Source organism: Lampetra planeri, chromosome 4 (genome assembly GCF_965212315.1).
Source record: "Lampetra planeri chromosome 4, kcLamPlan1.2.h2, whole genome shotgun sequence".
NCBI classification, from domain to species: Eukaryota; Metazoa; Chordata; class Hyperoartia; order Petromyzontiformes; family Petromyzontidae; genus Lampetra; species Lampetra planeri.
The window spans coordinates 20,737,552-20,754,239 of NC_136110.1; positions in this window are offsets into that span (position 1 = coordinate 20,737,552).

The window sequence follows — 16,688 nt, forward strand, 5'->3', positions numbered from 1 at the left end:
CGTAGTACTTCTGACACCAGATGAAGTACCGGTGAAGACGCTGGACACCCAGGTTGAGGCACACGTATATTTATTTTCAGCTTATCGGTACAGGACAACACTAGAGGGGGTAGCGGCCCCCTCACCCGGATAACTGGGGATACCCCCTAGCTAATCTCACCTATCCCCAAGTCCTCCTCTAACGAGCTAGGGGAGGCTAACTGGCCCGACACTGGTGAGTCGGGCTACGGTCTCCGGAGTCCCAGGGTCTAACCCTGGTTCACGGAACCACGCCTCTGGCTCGCTCCTCTGCAGCCCTGACAAGGGCGGCGTCGAGGGGAGTCCAGGGCTCTAGCTAGAGGATCTTCACTCTTCCTCCTTTGTTCCCAGACTGAGCCCCGAGCTCTCTTTGTCCTCCCCCTTTATACCCCCCATCAGGATCACAACCCCCCAGGCTGCCTGATGCGGACGTCGCTGCGGGCACCCCCCCCGTGTACTCCCGTAACTCCGCCCACTGTGTTTGTTACCCATTGGATCGTATGCACTTACAGCCCTCCCGTAACAGCCCTACAATTGCAAGGCGAGCGTGCGTGTGACTGGTCATCCGGAACAGACCGCATGACGGACGCGATACGCAGACCACGAATTGGAATGAGACAACACAGCGACGATGCAACACTCCGCTGGCTCCTGACACGGTTATCTGTCTTGACCACAGCCTGAATGTGAAATTGTAGTTTAGTTGTTGCTCTGCATCTACTTAAGAAAGAAAGCCATAAGAAAGAAAGGCCCCTGGCGGGCCCCTGATGGCCTTTGGTGCGGTCCCCAACAATATACAAAAGTGAAAACACCCCCCCCCCGCCATCATGATCATCGTGCTGCTGTCAAACCCACAATGGTTTCAAATGTGTGGCGGCCCTCACACTGATAATGTCTTATCGGCAAAAGTTGCACACCCCCCCTCTCTGAAAATTAGTAAAGAACACTGATTTACATCATCAGTCACAAGAGGCAATGCATCTCAGAGGATTATTTCTCTCTCACTTGGTTAAATAACTGTTAGAGGATGAATCTCATCAGGATCTCATCCTAGTTAAGTAAATAATAACACAATTCTCATCTGGCGTGCGCTCCCAGCAATATGTTCAGGAGCAATATGCGAATGTTAATGTCTTTCTGGCCACGACGAGAGGACTTGAAGACAGAGGGAGTTTGTAATTTCGCGGTTCCTCCATTGAAGGAGGGCAGACTACAATGGTTTACTATATGGTCAATAGTTTCGGTTGCATGGCCACAATCGCAATACTTTGGCTTACCTACAATGCCCAGAGGTAAAACAACTGCACAATGAATTGACATCAGGTACGAGAGCAACGACTTTTAAAGCTATGATTTCTCTCCCACTTGGTAAAATAAAGAACTTCAGTTACTTGACTTCACAATGAAGATACAATGACAATGAAGATACATTGAATCTCAATAGTTTTTTTTTATCTGAATTAGTGATTGAAAGGACGTCAATTACTCAATGCATGTATTATGAATGTAAAATGGAAATAAACTGTTCATGTAAATCATAAGATCGAATCAATCTCAATAGGCTCTCACCTCTTTAATACAGAGCGCCATTCACAAGGGACAGTCTCAAAGGGTTCTCACCAGGTTTAAATAAAGGCAAGGCCGTAATTATAATCAAAATTGGAAGGGACACACCCCCCCCCCCCCCCCAATATTCAAATATGCTCAAAATGTCCCCCCCAATATATTGCTATTAAAAAAATAATTGCTATGCTATGTAAATAAAACAACAATTTGCTAAACCTTGGCCACAATATCTGGACTTGCCTTCAAATAATCAATGCATACATTCCTGTTCATATGACTGTGGTTATGGTTGCACTTTATTAATCCCTAATCTCTGCCATTACATACAATGAAACAAAAAATGGTAAAATAGAAAGTTAAAACAGAGCAATCTAATACAATACACTATTAGACATGATTGTAAAACATAAATAAAAAGTCCATCCCATGTGATAGTCAATTTTTAATATTTTAGGCAGGAAATGAGTTTTCAAATTTAGATATTTTTCTGGGTTGGGACCCCCAGACACCCTAGAAGATTTGGCCCCCCCAATGTTGACTCCATAGCTACGGCCTTGAATAAAGGACACCAGAAATAACATCTTTTGACTTTTACACGTTTCGGTTCTCAGAGATTAAGTAACAACAGCCAAACTATCTTGATGTAATTATTAAGTTATTATCGGTTTTATTTTATTTCATGAGATTAAAATGTAGTTTTAACTTCGAGGCAGAAAATGAGTGAAAGTTACAACACTTCGCGATTTATGTCCTTAATCTAATCAGTTGGGAACTCAAATTTCGATTCAGACTCTGACAGACTCTGTCTTCTCCACAGACCTGCTCTCCACCTGAGGACTGCTGCTTGCGTTGTGGCCGAAACGTCGTGAGAATTATTTTATTATGTTTTATTTTTTTATTATTTTTTTTATTTCCATTCTACGTGACTTTACCGAAAGAACCAAGAAGTTGGGAACTCGTTGAGATTCAATATCTCTTTACGAAACCAATACATTCATTATTGTAATCAATCGAGAACCCGTGATATTCATTACACTATATATTCATTCATTATTTAACAATGTAGGATCGGAGCTATATTACACTTCTCTTTGAAGTGCTCTTTATATAACCACGAGAATCCTCGAGAGATGTCTTCACTCCTTTAACAAGGCGAGATAACATATATTAATTTTACATTATTACCCTTTCTCTAACCAGGAAGGAGCTTATATAAATGACCCAATTATTATTCTTTATGCGGGTGAGAAATGTAATCTTCTTTCTGAAAGTGAGACCTTCAGTAAAGTAGATCAATTTATTTTATTTTATACCTACGTGACTTTACCGAAAGAACCAAAGAGTAAAGAACGTAGATCAAGTATTAACGTACATGGGATTTCACACCTCACTCATTATTTAAGTAAGGAAATAAATACATTTCACGTATTTATTCAAGAAGGTCTGCATCTCATGGCTCTTTTTCAGAAGAGTCCCGCCTCCCATTGTTTTGCGATTCCTTTTAGAACAGTGGGTCTCAGAGTGTGGTCCCCAGACGGTGATCCAGGTGAGCCACAGGCTGTGATACAAATGCAAGTTGATCCGGAAAATGTCTTTTTTTTATATACATTTTGTTTAGGACATTAATTAATATGTTACTTTAATTTTAAAATGAAGTTAGAAAAACTACCCTGATTAAACTACCCTAGCCCTAGGATCTAATTACTCCCCATGAAAAAAAAACACGTTATGGGTGCGTGTAAAAAATGTTTATGTTCCGGTAATATTAATCATTTGGTATGAGTGGTGTTTAGAGAGAAGTGCATGCGTTTTGTCACCAGGGGTGTGAGGCTGGGTGGTCCACGGAAAAGTTTGCTTCGGCTGAGTGGTCCGCGAGCCAAACACGTTTGAGAAACACTGCAATAGAGGAATGTGTGTTCACTCCACCCATCTTCACTCACGCCATCTCGTAGTCCTCATGCTGTGACCTCATCAATGGGGCATACGCCTATTCACTTGCAACGGCTTAGGGACTTCACAACCCCTGCTGGGCCAGCTCCCCGTTGGCTCAATAATGCTGAGGGACTGGAGGAAGCTTCCCCATTAATCAATGCTCAACTTGTGTTATACTGTATACTGCGCCTGGCCTTGGGACTCACGTCTGATCGCAGTTGTATTATGTTTTAGTATGACGATGTGGTGCTGGGTGCCCTGGCTCACCATCATAAAAGTACCAGTTCAAACACAGCTCGGATGTTAACTTAGCCCATCATTCCTTCAGGGTAGATTAAAGCGAGTACCACTTTGTGGTACGTCAACAGTACCTCTATGGAATGGCTTCCTTACCACATGTGTAATTTCAACTACTGGCGCGGGGCCGGCAATTGTGATGGGCACTTTGTCATGCTGATATGAACATAGTGACCCTTTTTGTTATAAAGGGCGTGAAGATGCTAGTAGGGGTGATGTCACGAGACACATATAATTAAAATCAAAAACCCCAGCCCTTTGTCAATCCACTTCTGAATGAAAGCATTCCCTTGCCGTGTAGGTGTTGAGAGTTGTTCGACTTGACAGTACTCCACTTCATACTTCACCGTGTTCGTCAGAGCAGAGCGATATGGATCAAATACTCAACCCTTGTACACGTCAACGTATAGAATGGCGTTTTTTCATTCAACACTCAACTATTTTAGGAACAAGATAATTTCTTGCCATACACAGTACTGCATATATTTTCACCAGTGAAGGTATGAATACTTTTTTAAATGGCCAAATTATTTGAATGATCTGGATGACATCGCCAATGCAATTTTAACTTTGAAGTTGTGTGTGGAATAATAAACCCCACTGATAGATTGAACTTTAAAACACTGTATTGAACATCCTGCCACAACACTGACCTCAAAGCATGGCCCCTGGTGTTCTGATAGTTCTGAAGATTGCCGACGCACTCTTCACTTCAACCCATGACCATAACTGACCTTTATAAAGGTGAACCTCGCTCATGACCTCCTACTAAAGGCTTACAAATGAAACAGCATCAGCAGCCTACTGTTCATCAATCCACTGCTATGTGAATAAATCCCCAATCCTTTGCCATCTCACGTGGTCCTGCATTGTAACAATCCACCTAGCACTTGCACAGGAGTTGATTTCACCACTCCGTCTTCTCGTAATATATCGTGCCCAAGCACCTTGCTTTCCTTAACAGCCAATGTAATGATAATTGGTTTGTTACCCTTTACTCTGGAAACAAAACTGACACCTTTTTTAACGAGGAGTCATGTTTACATAGACCACAATACCTGCAGTCAAAATGCAAACAAAAAACATAACTCTGATAATGTATGCACTGTCCTTGAAGTTGATTGGTCCACACCCGAGACAGCTTTCCTTAGAGCCTAGTCTCACATGGGTTGGACCAGATGACGCCAAAAGGCACACAACTCAAAGACAATGCACCATCAGAGTATAAGAGCTCGAGGTAAGCATTTACACCATTGGTACCTTATTTGCCAGTTAAAAATATGATAATTGTTTTTTTTAACCGTTTAATCTGGCAACAAAACTGACACCTTTTTTTTATCAGAGTTATGTTTTTTGTTTGCATTATGACTGCAAGTATTGTGGTCTATGGAAACATGACTTGTCGTAAAAAAAAGTGTCAGTTTTGTTGCCAGATTAAAGGGTAAAAAACCAATTACCATATTTTTTACTGGCAAATGAGGTACCAATGGAGCTAATGTGATGTCTAAAATTTGTTCAAGTTCTCCAATCGATGTGTTTTTATTTCTCTCAGTGCAATGTCTTTTCATGCATCTTTGCGCACTTTTCACATTGTTGTTGTTGTCATTGTCGATGTTTTCGATCCATATAATCAGTGTACACACTAACAATTATCTCCTTTAAAATATATTGCACTCGAGGCCAGGATGGATATGCATATGCGCCATTAAAATTTTTTTAATCGAATGCATTCGATTCATGGGGTGCAGTGAGTATGGAGAAGTGTATTGTATATCTGAATGAGTGGGGAGTGATTTCTCCTACTTGTGCAGCAATTGGAAGCCCACAGTCAGCGTCGAGCGCTCTCGAGGCAGTCCTCGTTTTCACTCGAGGGAACTTCTGAGAGCGACAACCACGAGAGTTAAATTCCAGCAAGAACAACCATCCATACGCGCGGCTTTCTGCGATGCCTTTTAAACGTGCGCTTCGTCTTCAACGACCAGTGCCGGATTATCCCAGTAGCAAAAGTAGCTACATAATGCTACAGGCCCCGCACTTTCAAGGGATCAGCGCCAAATGCTTTCAAGTTATGAATTCCGTGTCAGTGATTCTGCACTTGCTCTATTATTATAGTACTAAACCACCTTAAACTTTTATAAACGACTGGATGTTTAAGGTTAGCGATTTGTCGTATTATCTGGCTGTATAGCAAATTAAAAAATACAATTACTTTACTATGCAAGTTAAACATTTATGTGTCTTAATATTTACGTGTTTTTATTTAACATAGGGCCCCTTAATAACATATGCTACAGACTCCGCACTAGATTAATCGCTCACACGCCAGGCGCGACGAGACCACGCGGGTTTGCAGAGTGGCTCTGCCACGGAAAATGCAGGCAACCCCTTTGCACTGCGGCTCTTTAAGGACTGGCTTCGTGACCATTATTTATGAAGGAAACACCGTCTCGTATCCACGTGCATTGTGGCTCTTGAAATATCGAGGGATTTCTTTGTTGCTGAATTCTAACAAAAATGACTATTCTTGTTATTTTGGTTTCCGACCCCCGATTCTAGGATGAGTCCCCAATAGCAACACACCTTTATATGAATGTTTCGTTAATTGTGCAACATCGTTCCTTTAATAATCACGACCCCATGTAACGTACGAAAAGGCAGATGGACAGGGCTACAATGCATTACCCGCTTTCAGCCTCACCTTGAAAGCGTTAGAAACCAGTGCCTCCTCCAGGCACGCCGTTTAAAAGTCACGTGCTCGTCATCATCAGCCTTGGTCAAGCCACTGCTGGATGAAGAGCTCCACAATCGGCCGCCATCGCCAATTCTCCTGTGATATAATAATCCACCCTGCTCCATCTCATCGGTGCACATCCTCTCTGATGCGTGTTGCAAATCCTTGGCTGTCACACCGCTTAACACGTAGCAGGCTTTCGCGACCAATATTATTCATAATACAGGTTTTTGGGTCAGACCACGTTATTTATAAATGTGTCGTAACCCTCCACCACCCGACACGGCCAAACAGTAAAAACTGTGTCACGTTTTCAAAGGACCAATTAATTGACTTCTTTAGCCCACCGTGTACTGAAGAGAGAATCAACAGCATTTAAAAATGTGAGTACGACGTTTCGCTGGTAATTACAATCAGCTTCATCGGGCAAGAATGGTGAAGCTCTCCTGTTGCTTCCGGCCTTAAATAGAGCAGCATCAGAGTGACGTCATCATTTAATTCAATTCAATCTGGTGCAGTGATTCGAAGCAACAATTGAATGATTAACAATAATTGGAACAACAATTGAATGATTACCAATCATTGAAATAACAATTTAATGATTACCAATCTATATCATTACAATACCCTCCCCCTCCTTGCCTCGAATCAATGCACCAGATTGAATTGAATTAAATGATGACGTCACCCTGATGCTGCTCTATTTAAGACCGGAAGCAACAGGAGAGCTTCACCATTCTTGCCCGATGAAGCTGATTGTACTCAAATTTTAAAATGCTGTTGATTCTCTCTTCAGCACACCGGTGGGCTAAAGAAGTCAATTAATTTGTCCTTTGAAAGCGTAACACATTGTTTTACTGTTTGGCCGTGTCGGGTGGTGGAGGGTTACGACACATTTATAAGTAACGCGATCTGACCCAAAAACCTATATTATGAATGTCACACCGCTGTTTATTCTTCAACATCAGCCACCATCCCTTTTAGCATTTTGTCCTGCACAAGTACACTTTCCTCAAGAGTCTGAATTTAGTCTCGAGCTTCTGTTCTCTCCGAGTGCACGTGTTTAAGTTGACCACACGGGGGGAATCGTGCAGCTGTGGGGGTCGCTAGCCCCCGAGATCCCTCCCTCGATAATACTAACGGCCGGACTAACATCATCAATCGCCCCCCCGCTGCTAAGCGAACCGCCGCTAGGCTCCTCACCCAGGGTGTGGGAGCCGTCACCCGAGGGTTCCCCTCCACCGCGGGTCCGCGTAGCAGGCATGGATAACCACGCACGCGCACACCCACACACAGCTCTGCACGGCACTCACCCAACCCTGACCACTCACGTTAGGATCGCGCACCTGTGTTACACACGTCGTGAACGTGCGCGCACACACGCATACAGCTCCACACGCGATACCCACTCCTGCGCCGCTCTGCGCCGCGCTGGCCGCCCACGTTACGATCGCGCACCTTGGGCACGCCGATTACGCACGCCGAGAGCTTACGCAAGTAACGAGCGCACGCAAGCGGGGCACACGCCGACACGACGACTCGTCCCCTCCCCCACTCGCGCGTGCACGTCAACACAAATATCGTACAAGGACGATTCTCCTCTCACACGGCTGCGTAGTCACGCCAACACACCAAAAGTGCTCTCCCCGGGCGTTAACGCACACACCTCCGTACCCGCACAATCGTACAGAGACCACGGCCTTTATGCGTACAACGACCACACACTCGCGAATGCAGTGCACGCTAATACCACGTTCCAAAAACACCCAACAACACGGTTTTGTTACTACGCTCGAGATTTTATTAGCCCTTGCTAACCAACCGAGCCACCCGTGTGTGTGTGCGGGACAGCAAGGCGCTTCTAACCCACACTCTGGTGCCGTGTAGCCCTATTCTATGCTGCGCTCTCTGCTAAACCGCTTTCCTACTCGTCCTTACCCCGAACTAACCCTCTCCTACGGATCCTACCCTCCGCTCTGAGGTGTTGTAAGGCGCGCAACACGATACCGTCTGTAGTCCTTGGTGACCTTGCGGCGCTCAGATCGTCCTGCAGACAATCTAGCGGCTCGCCCGATGACTCCTTCGTCGCTGACCCCGTGTCCAAACTCCAGAAGAAGAGAGTTCCCTACTGCCCCTGCGTTTTCTTTTAAACTATTCACATCAAAGGCTAGGCGCCCCCGTCCCGACCGCCTTGGTCTCTCGACCAATCCTGAGCCTAGGATTTCCCGCTCTTTTGCGATCCCGCCGGCCTTTGAACTTTCGACCAATCAGTCGTCCCGGTTCCTGATCCCAGCTATCTGCCTTGCTGACCCGTGTTTGTGTTTGTATGCGTTTCTAACTGCGGGGCTCTCTGAGCTCGCCGTGGTCGTGCGATCTCAAATCCGCCCACGGCGCCGCAGTGTTACTTGGCCTGGGAAGGGTCCTGTCCAATTCCCTGGCCCTGAGAAACCGTGGGGTAACCCCCCTAGGGGGCCCTCGGGTGAAAACTCAGGGTAGGTGACCCGACCACGAGGCCCTACGTGGGTGCGGGTGCGTGTTTATGTGGGGGGGGTGATGGGGGGCAGTGCGGCGGTGGAAGCCGGGCGGCTCCCTGGCTCGGCCGAGCGGCCCCGTCGCTGTGGCACCACATAGCCCCCCGGGGTGCCAGTCCCCGTCCCGGGTTGACTGGAGCACCTCGCCTGGGTTGCCCCCACGAGGTATCGCCGCGGGGTCCGCGGGATTCGCCCGGCCCTTGTGGCTGGCCTCGGGGGTGGCGGCTCCGTCTCCTGGGGCTCCGGCGGTGGTCTCCTCCTCCATTCCAACGGCTCCCCTCGGTCTCTGGCACCTGCGGGCTGGGGAACAAACTCAGAGGCGGTGGGGTTTAAGGGTCGCCGTCCTCGTCGCCCCCGGCCCCGCCCGGGGCCCCTCGGAGCCCGGGGCTCCGTGGGGCCCATATACTGCGCGAGGCCCCCGGGCACGGGGGGTAGGGGGACCCCGGGGTTTCGGGGTACTTGGACGGCGGGGCTCCCCCCCTCGGGGGCTGCTCGCCACGGCTTCAGTCGGCGGATGTTGACCACCATCTCCCGGCCCCTCTCTCCTCCCTGAATCAGCACCGTCCATGGTGAGATCTGCCGTCTCACAATCCAGGGTCCTCGCCAGTAGGTGGTCAGCTTCCCCACCTGTCCGGCACCGACGCGGGGAGTGTACAGCCACACCTCGGAGCCCGCAGTGTAGAAGGGGGGCTCCATACGGGGTCGGGCGCCCTGCTCTTGCCGCTGGTGCGCGGCCTCTCCGTGCGGGTAGGCTCGGCCCCTGGCCCCTCGCAGGGTCTCCAGCAAGTGCTCCACGGGGTGGCTCCCTTCCTCCCGTTGCGGCGGAGGGACACCGAACAGCAGATCTGCGGGCAGGCGAGACTCGCGACCAAACATCATTAGGAACGGGGTCTGTCCTGTAGATGTGTGAACGGCGGTGGTGTAGGCGAACAGGGCATAGGGGAGGTGTTCGTCCCAGTCCTGTTGATTCGCGGCCGCCATGCGTTTAAGCTTCCCGGCCAGAGTCTGGTTCATCCTCTCTACCATCCCGTTCGCCTGGGGGTGATATGCCGTGGTTCGGTCCTTCTGGATCCCGAACTCTCGGCACAGCGCCTGGAATAGTTCGGCCTCGAATTCACTACCCTGGTCGGTAATGACTCGTTCGGGGATCCCGCACTTAAGTACGTAGTTTTCCACGAAGGCCCGGGCCACTACGAGGGCTGTTTTATCCGGGATAGCCACCGCCACGGGGTAGCGGGTGAAGTACTCCACCGCTACAAGAATATATCGGTTGCCCCGGTGGGATCGTGGAAAGGGCCCTTGCAGGTCGATTCCGACCAACTGATTCGTCCGACTGACTCGGAACGGCCTCAGGGGTACCTGGTACCTCGCCGGCTTTTGCCCACACTGCTGACAGGCCCGGCAGCCCTGCACCCAGGCGGCCACATCTTGCGCCAATTTAGGCCAGAGATACTGGCGACGCAGAGTCTCCCGGGTGCGCCGTTCCCCATCATGGCCCCCGAGCGGGTGGTCGTGTACCAGTCGTAGCAGCTGGGGTCGCACCTGGGCAGGAACACAGATACACCCCGGCTGGCCGGCCTCGGTTAACTCCCGTACCACTCCGTTCTGTACACACAACCGGGCATACAAACCGCTCCAGGGTCCTGGTAGGGCGCTCTTTTCCTCCCGCAGTGCCGCCTCCACTGCCGCCAGATCCGGATCTCGCTGCTGGGTCTGTCTCAGCTGCTCGTCGTTTAGGCCCGGGAAGGCACAGCCGACGTCCTCCTGGGTCCGTCCGATCGGGTCCCGAGCCGCGGGTCCCGCGCTTGCCGGGCGGTCGACGGGATCCTCAGTGCCACCTGCGAGGGTCTCTGTGGCGCACACTGCACTCTCTCTCGGGGGGGGGAGTTTAGTTTCCGCGCGCTCCTTGGGTTCTGCTGCCTGGCGGCAGCGTCCCCCCGTGAAGCACGGGCAGGCGTCTCCCTCCCTCGTCTCAGCGCGCACCGCGGGCCGTCTTGACAAGGCGTCCGCGTTCGCGTGTGTCCGCCCCGCTCGGTACTCGATCTGCAGGTTGTACTCCTGCAGCTGCGCCAGCCATCGAGCCATCTGCCCCCGCGGTTCCTTGAATGTAAGGAGGAACTGCAGTGCATAATGATCGGTGCGCACACGACATTTCCTGCCGTACAAGTACGGTCGGAACTGTTTACACGCGAAAATTACAGCATACAGTTCCTGACGGGTTACACAATAGTTCAGTTCGGCCCCGCTCAGGGTCCGACTGGCGTACGCGATGACCCGCTCCGTCCCACCCTGCACTTGCGACAGCACCGCGCCCAGCCCACTGCTGCAGGCGTCAGTGTCCAAAATAAAATCGGTGGTGAAATCTGGGAAAGCCAAGGTGGGGGTGTGGGTGAGGTGGTCTTTGAGTGTGGTGAAAGCCGTCTGGCAGGCCTCCGACCACTGATAGGGGTTCTTAGGGGAGGTGAGTTGGGTGAGGGGGCGTGCAATCTCACTGAATCCCTTTACAAATCGACGGTAATAAGTGGCGAGTCCCAAGAATGACCTGATCTCCGTCAGGTTCCTCGGCCGCGGCCAATCCACTACGGCACGCACCTTCTCGGGATCGGTGCTCACCCCTGCCTCGCTGACTCGGTGTCCGAGGTACCCCACCTCGCGTTGCGCAATGTAACACTTACGTGGCTTGAGCTTGAGATGGGCTGCTCGCAGTCGCTGGAATACTTCCCGCAGCCTGGACCAGTGTTCGGACAGCGACCTACTGAACACTATTACGTCGTCCAGGTAAATCAGGCACTGTTCCCACTGCAAGCCCCGCATCACCAACTCCATCAACCGCTGGAACGTCGCGGGCGCGTTAGTGAGTCCGAACGGCAACACTCGAAACTCAAACAGGCCCATCGGGGTGGTGAATGCTGTTTTTGGCCGATCCTCCTCCGTCATCTCCACCTGCCAGTAACCGGACGCCAGATCGAGGGTGGAAAAATACCGCGCTCCTGCGAGACTGTCGAAGGTGTCGTCGATGCGTGGGATGGGAAAAGCGTCGCCGAGGGTGACTGCGTTCAATTTTCGGTAATCAACGCAGAACCGAGTCGATCCGTCCTTTTTCGTTACCAGTACCACCGGGGCAGACCAAGGGCTCGCGGAGGGCTGGATTATGTTATCGCGTAGCATATCCGTGACTGCCTCTTTGATCTGGGTCCGTTCAGGCGCGCCCACTCGGTATGCGGGGAGTTTGATGGGTCGGGCTGCACCTGTGTCAATTTGGTGCTTGACCAGGTCGGTCCGGCCCACGTCCGAATCGTGCTCACTGAACACGTCGGCGTACTCCCGCAATAACCCGCGCAGCTGATCGGCCTCCCCCTTAGGTAAGGCTGCCCAAGGCACATGTAGCGCATCCTGCAGGGGAACAATCTCGGCTCGGGGGGTCGGGCCGACTCGCCAGGCCAGATCCTGGCTGTCCTCGGGGCGGCCAGGGTCCTCCGCCCAGAGTGCGAACACCGAGTCGTTCGAGTGGCGAGCGTGCAGGGGGTGTACGGTGGCTACCGGGGTGCGTCGTCGTATCATTGCCGGGGTACTGTGTGGGTTAAACACACGTATAAACAGCCGGCCCCCATCTGCGTTTACCAGTGTGGCTGACCCTACCACCCCGTATCGCGATGCCAACTCCGGGTGAGGAGTCAGCATTACCTCGCCCGATGGTCGGTGGGTTGGGTCGGTGGAGAGGGTTGCCACTGGCACCAGCATCTCGGCGAGAGGCCCGATGGTGACGGCCGACACCAGCGTAGCGGCCACGGGTGTGAAGCGTGGGCGATTCGGCTCCTGTCCTAGGAACGGAATCCGCTCCCCGCTGCCCTCCACCGTAGCGCATCGTTGCCGGGGCTGTACGTTAAGTCCCAACTTTTCCAGGAGGTCCGTTCCTGCAATGCACTCGTGGCACAACACACTCGAAACGTAGAATTCCTGTGTGCACACCTGGTTTCCTAGACGGACCTCGAGGGAGACCTTCCCCAGCAACCCCATCCCGGCTCCGCTTGCCGTGTGCAGCGCGCGATCCGGGGCCTGCAGGCAGCCCACGTCCACCCCGAGCATGCTGCAGTGCGCGGCGCTCATGAGAGAGGCCACGGCGCCCGTGTCCAACAGGATCCGGGTGCGCTGCCCGTTCACCTGGCCTTCCACCAGCGACGTGGCTCCCGTTATCCCTGCCACCAGCTCCCGCAGCCAATCGCCCGAGGTCCATGCGCCCTTGGGTGTTGTCGTTGTAACCTGTTTATGGATCACTCGCTCGCCATTATTATTACAGCTGGTTTGGGTCGGGTCTACGTCGATTTCATCCCCTGGTGGTCCCCTCTCTAGGGGGGGCTTAGTGTTTGACCTATGCATCGGCCTCGCACGGGCGCGCTGAGGGCAGTCCCTCATGAGATGCCCTCGACGGTCGCACACATAACACGTCCTGGGAGGAGTGGCGGCTCTGTGGCGAACTTTCTGCCCACTCCCTCCTCCCCCCGTGCGCTGTTGCTCATACTCTGCTTCTAGTCGGGCTATCCTCCCAGTTAATCCTCCTACCTCGGCCTGGACCGTCTCTACCATTGTCTCCAGCGCAGTCATGTGTGCCCGTACTTGGGTTACCTTGTTGTCTACTTGGGTTACCCTGTCACCTACCTGGGTTACCCTGTCACCTACCTGGGTTACCTGGCCGGAGACATCCTTTATACCCGTTTGTATACCGGCAACCCATCCCGGGGTTGTCTCGCGGGACACTGGAGGTTCTCTTTCCCGGCCCCTTACCGTCCTCGCGAGCTCCTGTTCCTCCTCCTCGTCTTCCGAGAGCAGGCTCGCAATGGCGCGCTCTCGTCCCAGCCCCCGGAGCTGCGCGCGTTCGCTGTGAATTCTTTCACACTTACGTGCGCGCTCGACAAGGGTGTTAAAGGGAAGACGTGGGCAGCTCATGTCTGGCTGCCACCACGCCGTGCGAGACAGGTACCGCTGGATTTTCTCGGCAGCCAGTTCCTCAATAACCTCAGTTGCGTACCCCGGGCGTGCGATCTTTGTTAACTCGCGCACATCCTCGGCGTAATCACGGAGATCTTCGCCAGGTTGGCGACGGCGCGCCTCTAAGGCCGATTTTGCTTCCTCCTCGTCACGCGTGCCAAAACGCTGATCGAGTCGGCGCATCAGCTCCTCTAGCTGTGTCTGTGCGCTCGCGGGTAACGCTTCTACAAAATCGGCTGCCCGCCCATCAAGATTCATATTAAGTTGACGTACTGCCTGCGCGTCCGTCCATCCATTAATTTCCTTGGCCCCTAAGAGATTGCGGGCGAATGCCTTCCACGAAGGGGCCCCCCGGCCGGTAAATATCAGTCTTATTTTAGCGTGAGGTAACGCGGGGGTCCGTACCGCTTCCGACACCAATTTGTGGGGGTCGCTAGCCCCCGAGATCCCTCCCTCGATAATACTAACGGCCGGACTAACATCATCAATCGCCCCCCCGCTGCTAAGCGAACCGCCGCTAGGCTCCTCACCCAGGGTGTGGGAGCCGTCACCCGAGGGTTCCCCTCCACCGCGGGTCCGCGTAGCAGGCATGGATAACCACGCACGCGCACACCCACACACAGCTCTGCACGGCACTCACCCAACCCTGACCACTCACGTTAGGATCGCGCACCTGTGTTACACACGTCGTGAACGTGCGCGCACACACGCATACAGCTCCACACGCGATACCCACTCCTGCGCCGCTCTGCGCCGCGCTGGCCGCCCACGTTACGATCGCGCACCTTGGGCACGCCGATTACGCACGCCGAGAGCTTACGCAAGTAACGAGCGCACGCAAGCGGGGCACACGCCGACACGACGACTCGTCCCCTCCCCCACTCGCGCGTGCACGTCAACACAAATATCGTACAAGGACGATTCTCCTCTCACACGGCTGCGTAGTCACGCCAACACACCAAAAGTGCTCTCCCCGGGCGTTAACGCACACACCTCCGTACCCGCACAATCGTACAGAGACCACGGCCTTTATGCGTACAACGACCACACACTCGCGAATGCAGTGCACGCTAATACCACGTTCCAAAAACACCCAACAACACGGTTTTGTTACTACGCTCGAGATTTTATTAGCCCTTGCTAACCAACCGAGCCACCCGTGTGTGTGTGCGGGACAGCAAGGCGCTTCTAACCCACACTCTGGTGCCGTGTAGCCCTATTCTATGCTGCGCTCTCTGCTAAACCGCTTTCCTACTCGTCCTTACCCCGAACTAACCCTCTCCTACGGATCCTACCCTCCGCTCTGAGGTGTTGTAAGGCGCGCAACACGATACCGTCTGTAGTCCTTGGTGACCTTGCGGCGCTCAGATCGTCCTGCAGACAATCTAGCGGCTCGCCCGATGACTCCTTCGTCGCTGACCCCGTGTCCAAACTCCAGAAGAAGAGAGTTCCCTACTGCCCCTGCGTTTTCTTTTAAACTATTCACATCAAAGGCTAGGCGCCCCCGTCCCGACCGCCTTGGTCTCTCGACCAATCCTGAGCCTAGGATTTCCCGCTCTTTTGCGATCCCGCCGGCCTTTGAACTTTCGACCAATCAGTCGTCCCGGTTCCTGATCCCAGCTATCTGCCTTGCTGACCCGTGTTTGTGTTTGTATGCGTTTCTAACTGCGGGGCTCTCTGAGCTCGCCGTGGTCGTGCGATCTCAAATCCGCCCACGGCGCCGCAGTGTTACTTGGCCTGGGAAGGGTCCTGTCCAATTCCCTGGCCCTGAGAAACCGTGGGGTAACCCCCCTAGGGGGCCCTCGGGTGAAAACTCAGGGTAGGTGACCCGACCACGAGGCCCTACGTGGGTGCGGGTGCGTGTTTATGTGGGGGGGGTGATGGGGGGCAGTGCGGCGGTGGAAGCCGGGCGGCTCCCTGGCTCGGCCGAGCGGCCCCGTCGCTGTGGCACCACACAGCTCGGTGCGTCTGGCACCAACGGCAACGGCCGTTCACCACGAAGTGTCGGTGACGCCACCACGGTGCTCGTGCCATGCTCGGTGGATTTTTTAGGTCACTTTAAGAGTCGAAGTCCCGCTGACAGGAGGTCACGGAACAGACCCAGATGCCATGGGTTGACTGACTGAGATGACTGGCAGAAGCACCAACCGCGATCCCAACTGTGCCAACGCTCTGCGTTTTAGCTGCCTGGCGCTCCGCTCATTGTGTGTGAGCATCGCTCATCTGCCCTCCGTTGTTGTCGGAGGGTGACTGCCTTCCAACTCCCCAGTAGCGTCCTTCATGAACCTCCTCCACAGAGACCTATCTTGACACTGCTGGTACCAGGCATCGGCAAGTCCAATCAGCTCCACATCCTTCCATACCACATCAGTCAATCTTTTCTCGAGCCTGTGCTGCGCCCGTTTAGCCCCATCTATCCGGCTGAACAGAAGCTGCTTGGGCATGCGTTGGCTGGGCATAGGGGCTGCATGGCCCAGCCAACGCAGCCTCGACTGCTGGAGGAGCTCACTGATGGGACAGTGTCCAGATCATTCAAGGATCTGTGAACTCATCACACAATCCAGTCTGGTTAAACCCAGGATGGATCGTAGGCAGGCTAACCTGAATGTTTCAAACCTGCGCAGATG